Below are 9,212 nucleotides of genomic sequence, written 5' to 3'. Positions count from 1 at the left end.
TCACAGTGATGAAATTTGAAAAAAAAGACAACGATTGAGTCTTACTAGCAACAGTGTACGTAGGAGCAACCTCTGAAAGTGACCCCTTTAGCTGAGTTACTATGATTTACATTCTTTCAGATATTTTGTCGGATTGGGACATTTGGCCGTTGAGTTTAGAAATTCAATCTTTTAGAGGAAAAAAGCAATTTACAAAACACTTATATTAGCTATTTGGCCAGTCCAAAAAGCTAGATTTTAGGTGGTAAATCATTTTCCAAACACCCTTTAATGATATAGATGGAGACCCAGAGATGAAGCTGTAGGTGTACACGCACGCATGCAATGCTAATGGATTTTGCTGTGTTTAGTGCTTAAATTAAAGAAAGATTATTTCACAATCATACTGGGCCACTATATATAATTATATTATGTTAATTAATTAGTCAACAATAGTGACATATGACCAACTCTATACACCTTTCTCATTCAATGAATATATATATACACACACATCCACATGGAGTAAAAAGCTAAGGAATAAAAAGAAGAAAGAGAATGGCATATATATACATATATATATATATATATATATATATATATATATATATATATATATATAATCATATCCTTCAATTCTTGATCATATTATATTGATCAGATCAAGCACTGCTTAATTGGTTTGTTGACTAGTAGAGTCTTGCAGATGAGCAGATGGACCATCCATATATCAGCATTCAATTGGGGAGCTGAGCCAACATCTATCTATCTCATCTTCTATCTTTTGCTTTTGAATTGGATCTAACTAGCTAGCTGATCAGCTAGCTAGGATATATAGTAAGCTAAGGTATGTTTGTATGTAGATCTTGAAGTAATATATGGTGCTAAGTACATAGATAGCTTCCATATATCTGCACTTATTGTGCTCATATCATCCATGGCCGATCCAGAGGATCCCATCCGTCTGCAATATATATTTCCAAGTAAGTAAGATATGTTAGTGGTTAGGATGTATATATATATATATATATATATTGATCTACAAGTTAAATTATATTAATTATTATGAAATAATGTATTTTCTTGAGGAGGAGATCAGAGAAAATTTTCTATAGATAAAGGTTAAATTAATTAGGGAAAAGGTAATTTATGCCCTTACAAATATGTCAATTATCAATGTCACTGTATTCATGGATTATTAGTGGTGTAAATGTGGTTATCCGCTGTTTTCTCTGTTCGAAAATCACGTATTTTTCATCCATTTTTGTTTTCTCCCGCCGACAACAATGCTTCTCATTCTTCCTTTTAGGGGAGGAGCAATACATGTCATGTTTTGAAATTTGATGGGCAACATTTACACCATTAATAATTCAAATATAACATTGATCACAATTTGTGAGGGGCATAAATTACAATTTTTTCAATTAATTGTGATTTATTTTTCGAAACAGTCATATGATTCTTTACTAGTAGTATATGTTCTATACTTTGTCAATCTTTTTTGGTCCAAAAAATCAATGTCACCCCAACACCGTAGTTCAATCTTGTAGCCACACATTTGAAGCGGTAGCTGAGATACCATCACAATACATAATAGTTCGCACTTATCATATTTAAAATAACGTAACAATGGAGTAACTTTAATTAGAGAGTATTTCTTTTTTAGTTTCACCAAGTGTATATATGTCGTCTATTTTAGTGGATTGGAGTTGTCAGCAAATCAAAACAAAAGATAACTAATTTTCTTTAAGCGTTATAATTATGTCATACAACTTTATTATAAAACTTCATCTTATCATATTATTAAATAAACTAATCATTTATTTGTCATGAATCATATCAATTGTTTGTTTGTCAGTAATATTTATTATTTTTAATTTTATTAATGTATACTCATTTTTTATAAGTTTCAACCTCAGCTCAAACCTAAGAGTCTATCACTATTCATTGTTCTTGCCCTGAAGATTGATGAAGAAGATAAATCATGAAATGCGCCACATCTGGTCAAGACACCTAATTTTATAATAGCACAACATGGTGGGTGGGATTTGGTGTTCATAAAAATCACAACATTATGCAACTACATTTCTACATGCACTGATGCATAAGCCAATCAAATACATTCAAAATTCATTGCCACCAAAAAAAGTATAGTTCAAACGTCATTTCATTGCAATTGAGAAGTTAAATAGAAGTGCAACTTCAACACCAAATGCATTTTCTAAACCTCATGTAATCAATTTGTCTTATTATATTAATTAATGATGTTTTGACTATGGATCTTCTCTTTAATTTACTTTTTATAATTAATGTGGTATCATATGACTTAAAATATTTGATTTGAGGTATATGAAATTTTTTTTTTTTTTTTGAATACTACTAACTCTATTACAATGCAGATCAAATGAAAATATTATATGAAAATTTAGAGATCAAACATGTACTTATATATATATATATATATATATATATATATATATATATATATATATATACTCATGATCAAATGAGTCCACTCTTTTCATGAGTCAGTGTAGCAGATCTGAGCTATTGAATGTTATCAATGACTTAGATTTCGCTAACTGTGCAACTGTACACTCTTGTTTAAAACCCTTCAAATTGCTCAGATAAGTTGAACATGACAGACATCGATACTTCTCTCAATTTGAATTCTTCTGAATTGCAACTAATGAGTTACTCTCAAATTTTATTATTTTAAAATTCTAAATTTATGTGGAGGCAACTCTAATTAACTTAGTTAGACAATTGACTCGAAAACTACAAAATTATCAAGTTTGACTCCTCCTAAGAATTATAAATTTATGTCACTTAAAATTAGAGGTACTACATTCTTTTGCGTGTAATATCATGCACTCTTTAAAAAACATAGAATTTTCCCAATGGATATATACATTCTTCTTTTGATTATGCCCTAGTATACTAGTTGACAGGTCACACAGGAGTTCCAAAGTTGTACGTACCTTTATAAAAGTAAGATGGGACCCAGCGCATTTGCTTTGTGATAAATCAAATATCAGCTTATGACTTTACATATAACGAGATAACAACCCAAATATATTATACAATCTGTGGGCCCGACAATCATTGATGCTGCTGGTCAGAGCCCAAAAAGGCTCGGGCCAAAGCCCAAAAGTTTGAGAGGAGAGGAAATTGGCACCCATGTAATTCAATTGTTATACAGTGGACCATGATCGTTAAATGAAACTGTAATATAATTAAAATGACACTTTAGTATTGTTAAAATGAAATTATTGTGTGTAAAAAAAAAACTAAAAAACAGAGCTCATTTAACAACGTATATTGTTAAATGAAACAGCAGTATAATTAAAATGATACTTTAGTGTTGTAAAAATGAAACTAGTGTATGTGGAAAATGAAACTAAAATCCAGAGTCTCACAATAACATATATCGTCAAATGAACATAGAGTGTAATTAAAATAATACTTTAGCATTATTATTATAATTAAACTAGTGTGCGTGGAAAAATGAAAACTACAAAATAGAGCTCATACAATAATGTATATTGTCAAATGAAATTATAATACAATTAAAATGATACTTTGGTATTACTATAATGAAACTAGTGTGTGTGAAAATGAAACTAAAAAACAGAGCAATATTATCAAATGAAACTAAAGTGTAATTAAAGTGATACTTATTTCATAGACCACATTACAATATGGACCGAGGTCCACAGTAAAATTTGCCCATGTAATTCATATTGGCAATTTATATCATGGATCGAGTTCACATAGCATTATGGACCCTGAATCGAAATGATGAGGTATATATAATCCATACTCGTAAGGTATAGAATTTCATAATATAAGATACAAAAAATTACAACACACGACACATACAAATGTTATATATTTACTTATTTTTCAAATCTGATTTAGGTACATAATTTGTGTTCATAGGCACAACATTTTATAACACAAAATACAGACATTCATAACATAAGATACAATTATTAATTTGTTTCAAGTACAAAATTTATATTCTTAAGGTACATAATTTCATAACACAAGACACAAAAATTCATAACATAACATACATACACATGCATCAGGCTTCACACTGCAGGCTCCACACTGCACTGTGAACCCTGGTCCATGGTATATCGATTGATTGAGATTAAGTATTGTTGGTGATGGTTTGCTTGAATAAAATATAATAAAAATATTACTTCATTATTTGATTTGTAAAAATAATAACAAAAATTTATATTCATGTGTTTGTTTAATTAAAGAAATAAAAAAAAAAGATTTAAACAATTAATTAATAAATATTACGTATACGTAAAATGCATGGTATATATATACATACTTATATACATAAACGAGTGTTTCAAATATTACATAAGATGTTACGTGGGTTGGGTTGATTTGGTTTTACTAAGTTCTTAACATAGTGTGACTTTGGGAAAAGAACATAGAGTAGGAGAAAGCTTGCAATGAAGGTAAACATTAAAAGCCAAGCACCTTGTACTCAGATGGCAGAGTAGCAAAGTAGTGGCTCTCACATATGGGAGGTCATGAGTTCGAGGCTCAGTGAATGAGAAAGTATGTTTGAACAGATACTACATTCTTATAGAATTAGTTGTATTCAAAAAACAAAAAAGACACTTCTATTGTGTGGGATAGCTAGCCTGAAAATTTAAGATTACTCCATACATAAAGTTACGGATCGAACCTAGTTGCCTAACGACTGTTACGTTGTTACGTTGCATGGTTTATAATTCATCTAGGTGTAGCCAAGGAAGGAAGTGGAGGGCATAACTTTAAGCAAATGGCTATGGGGCGATTGGTTTGGTGGTTCGTCATGAGGAGATCTCAGCTCGAGGCGGAGAGGGTTGGCCAAGGATATGACGAAATGCAATGCTTAGAGCAACTTTGCATGAGGGCAAGAGCAAAGGCTAGTGGTATGTATATGGAGAGTGCACCAGGATTTTATTTGAGGTGGTATGTATATGGAGAGTGCACCAGGATTTTATTTGAGGCACAAAAAAGGCATCATATTGTTAGTGGTGAGGTATGTTGTTGGTCCAGATGGATAAGGGGTGCAAATTTAGATGAGAGGTCAATAGACTTGTATAAATTTTAAAAACCTTTTCAAAGATTCTTCAACTCAAGTAAACTTGAACTTAGAATGTATTTAAGTACGTAACGGAAAATGTTTTTTTTTTCCCTTTTCAAATTTGTTGCATGTATTTAATCTTTTCAAAAACTTATGTTTGGCTGCTAAATGCATGAATGTAAGTGTCGTTTGTAAAGTAGAGAGAGAAAGATTTTAAGTGGTTTAGCCAAACTCGGTATATGTTCACTCTTATCCTTTAACATAGGAGGATTGCACTAAACCCCTTACGGGGTGTTTGGTTCACGGAATAGGCAGGGAATGGCATAACATTCCCAGTAATAGCCTATTCCGTTGTTTGGTTCGCATTTGTATTCCCAGGAACATTGTTCCTGGGAATGAGCTATTACCCTTGCAAGGGTAATAGCTATTACTAGGGCCCCCTGGTATTAGTCTATTCCTGGCCTCTCAGGAATAGTTATTTTAATATATTTCCTTTTTTATCCTTTTCAAACCTAAATTTTTTTAGGCTCGCTTTTTTAAAATTCATCGACTCGCATCACCTTTCTTTCTCAGTCATCGCACACATCTTACCTCCCCTCCGCCATTGCAAATTGGACTTCTTCTTCAAAGTATTTTAATGTTCTGTTTTATACTTCTATGGCATTGCAATTATATGGTTGTTTATACAGTACCTTATACATGATTAATTGATATATGCCCTTGGATTGTCCGATCCGATTATATACTGTGATATACTATGATGCGTCCGAGACGTCTGGGCAGCGGCGAAGGAAGTTTTGTCAGCGGCGAGATTTTGTTGGCGGTCCGGCCATTGCATGGCCAATCGGAGGGCGTAGATGGTGTTCGGGTTGAGTTGAGAACGTCCCCAGCCGATCAGATTGCCGATTGGAGCTATCCGGAGGTTCCGGAATCCGTTGCGCAGCCGGCGATCTTCCAACGAATAGAGAGGCTGACGAAGAAAGGGGCGGCGGCGATGCCTTCGGTGTGGTAGCGGCTGATCGTTCCATCGGACCTTAATCCAGTTCGACATCCCCACTTATGGTGGTAACTGGGTTTTTGCAGACGACGAGGGTGATCGCAGTAGCGTATTCCAGGCAGCACACGAGCGTCTTCGTTCTCGCACGCAATTGCGACGGAGCGCTTCCGGCGGCGATTGCGGTGGAGGTTTCGTTCTCTGTAAATCAAAACTGCGTGGAGATTGCTTTTCTATTCTGATTTAATGATATTTAATTCAGCATAAAAGACTTTAATTATTCATAACTATTTATGTTTTTTATGGTTAATTGTGGTTACCTTGTGCTTATATAATTTGCTTTCTGGATATATATATAATCTGCTTCTTGAATACCCCCACTATCCATTCACTATTTTATGTGTGTATATATATGATATACTATTTAGGCATCTTTTAAGCAGATTATTGAATAATAATAATAATAATTTTGTACAAGCGCATTTATGTCTTTTAAATATATATTCCATTTCTATTCCTTTAACCAACCAAACGTGGTAATACAATTCCCAAGTCTATTCCTTCTGCGAACCAAACGATAGAATACAATTTCTATTCTATTCCTTACCTATTCTATTCCTTGTGGAATAGTATTCCTATTCCCTTAAAATTCATTCCGTAAACCAAACATGCTGTTAGTAGAATAAAGGGTAATTGTGCCTTGATCATAAAGCAGATCACAATCCTCTAGGTTTTTCACAAGTCAAATACTTTTTACTTCGCCTCTTTCTACTAATTAATCCTAGTAGAAATAGATTGTTTGATCAAACAAGAAGTTTGTTCACAATCTCCAACTACAAGACTCGGCTTGATGACTTCTCATTGATCACCATAGTCCTTAGAGCTTGATCTTGAATTTCAGCTTTAGCTCTCTCTTCACTTGTGAGCTAGATGGTTCTCTTGTTAGCTTGCTCTTGCACTTAATAACACTAAGATTAGAATGGAGGTATTTATAACGCTACTATAAATAAGGCTTTTAACGTCGATTTTTTAGACTTTTAACGTCGATTTTCTTTCCTCGTCGTTCTTCTAGACGTGGTATATTAAATAAACAACGTCGGGTATTGAACCAACATCGTATATAAGCTACGACGTCGGTTCTTAGATAAGAACCGACGTTGTAGCTATTTTAATAATAATAATAATAATAATATGACGTCAGTTCTTGGCTAAGAACTGACGTCGCATATTTTATATAAAATAAAATAAAATAGCCTACGATGTCGGTTCTTAGCCAAGAACCGACGTCGTAGCTATTTTAAAAAAATAAATAAATACTACGACGTCGGTTCTTAGCTAGGAACCGATGGCGTAGGATATTTTATTTTTAAAAAAATATATACAACATCGGTTATGTATATACATACATATATATATATATTTTTTGAATACAACTGACCATATTACTTTTCTCAACCTATTGAAGCGCACAAAGAGTCAATTTCAATATATCCTCCACTGAGGCTTGAACTCATGACCTTTCATTTGAGGGAGGCCACTACATGCCATTTGAGCACAAGGTGCTTGGCTATATATATTTATTTATTTATTTATTATTATTAAATTTATTTTATGATTTCCAATCAAAACCTGTGCAGTTTTATGTGCATCAATTTTACATTCAAAATCAGCTAATAACCATCAAACTAAACTTCAATTCATCAAATTAATAACACAATTCATCAAACTAAACTTCAAACTAATGAACATCAATTCATCAAACTAATAAACTTCAAGCTAATAAACATCAAACTAATAAATATCAATTCATCATCAAACTAAACATCAAACTAATAAACATCAATATAATAAACATAAACTAATTTAAAACTAATAAAAATGCAATTTATTATCAAACTAATAAACATCAATGTAATAAACATAAACTAATTTGAAACTAATAAGGTAGCATTTTAGTAACCCATTCATCAATAAGAAACTTAGACCATGTGTCTCTAATTTTATTAATCTCTTGTTGAATGTAGGGCAATCTTCCTTTTTTCTCCAAAGCCTACAAAGTTCAAAAGAGATAAATAATAAATAAGCTAGTATTTTTGAAAATAAAGGAGAAAGATATTTTATTAATTTACTTGTCTTATCTATTCCTTTGTATAGGTTGTTGGAAACGATTTCGAACATGAATTTCATTACATAATAGCCACATTCGGTATTACCTCTTTGTTTAGCACACTACATTTGAATTACAATAAAGTTAATAAATTTTATAAATAAAAAACAATAAGTTTGTTTTACAAAGTGTATGAACTACTTACCGAACATGTAATCCATTTTGGTGAACGACTTTGTTTCTTTCCACGCAAAATGCTTGTTGCGGTGAGACACCTATTAATATAAGACATAAAATATCTGTAAATACTTGACATCATCACTACATTAATAATAACTATTAATTATTTATAAATTTACATATGTTTCCATTATCTGTTTAATGTCCATATGTGGTCTTTGACCAATTGAATCAAACCAATAAATTTCATGTAATAGAGGACAAACTGCCATCAACATCCAATGCCCACTGCAAATAAGTAATTTATTATTTTTAAGTAAATATAATATATAATAGAAGTATATTATATACAAGTACTTTTATTTAAAACGTAATTAATACTTACTTGAAAACATATGGAGCTAAATACACATTTTTCTGTCCATTTCGTATGGCGTCATTTATATACGTTATCCTATCATCTTTGCTATTTATTTTTGGTTGAATACAATGTGGATCTAGGAAGTCATACATAGTTTTTGATCCCAAACCAAAATCTTTGTAAAGACCCCTATTCACAAGCACAATTAATTGTAAATATATTACTAAAAATTATGACGATAAATAAATTTAAAGTATTATGAACAAATAGTAATAAAAAACTTATTACCTTATAAAGAACTGAAAAAGAGAAATATCGATGGTCTCCATATTTAAGAAACGTACGATCTTCTCACTCTCAAGATGCAACTCATAAGCAATGTTGCCCATAATACCACGAGACATTTGAACCACAAGATTCTCTTGAAGACTGCTAGCTATTCTATATGCCTTATTGCATAAATCACTCAAAGAATTGGTATCAGCTAAAG

The 9,212-nt window shown here is 31.9% G+C and overlaps 1 long non-coding RNA gene across 2 annotated transcripts; it reads left to right on the top strand.

Annotated features, from left to right (window-relative positions):
* The first annotated feature begins 545 nt into the window (after positions 1–545).
* On the top strand, positions 546–2,255 carry LOC116017303. 2 transcript variants are annotated; one of them, XR_004097870.1, is made up of 2 exons: positions 546–962; positions 1,899–2,255. It is a non-coding gene; the product is annotated as an uncharacterized LOC116017303 (long non-coding RNA). The 2 variants fall into 2 exon arrangements; XR_004097871.1 differs by having other exon boundaries at positions 1,887–2,255.
* Positions 2,256–9,212: the final 6,957 nt, after the last annotated feature.

Source organism: Ipomoea triloba, chromosome 4 (assembly GCF_003576645.1).
Source record: "Ipomoea triloba cultivar NCNSP0323 chromosome 4, ASM357664v1".
NCBI classification, from domain to species: domain Eukaryota; kingdom Viridiplantae; phylum Streptophyta; class Magnoliopsida; order Solanales; family Convolvulaceae; genus Ipomoea; species Ipomoea triloba.
Note: the sequence above shows the minus strand (reverse complement) of the source record. Positions and strands in the feature narration are given on the sequence as shown.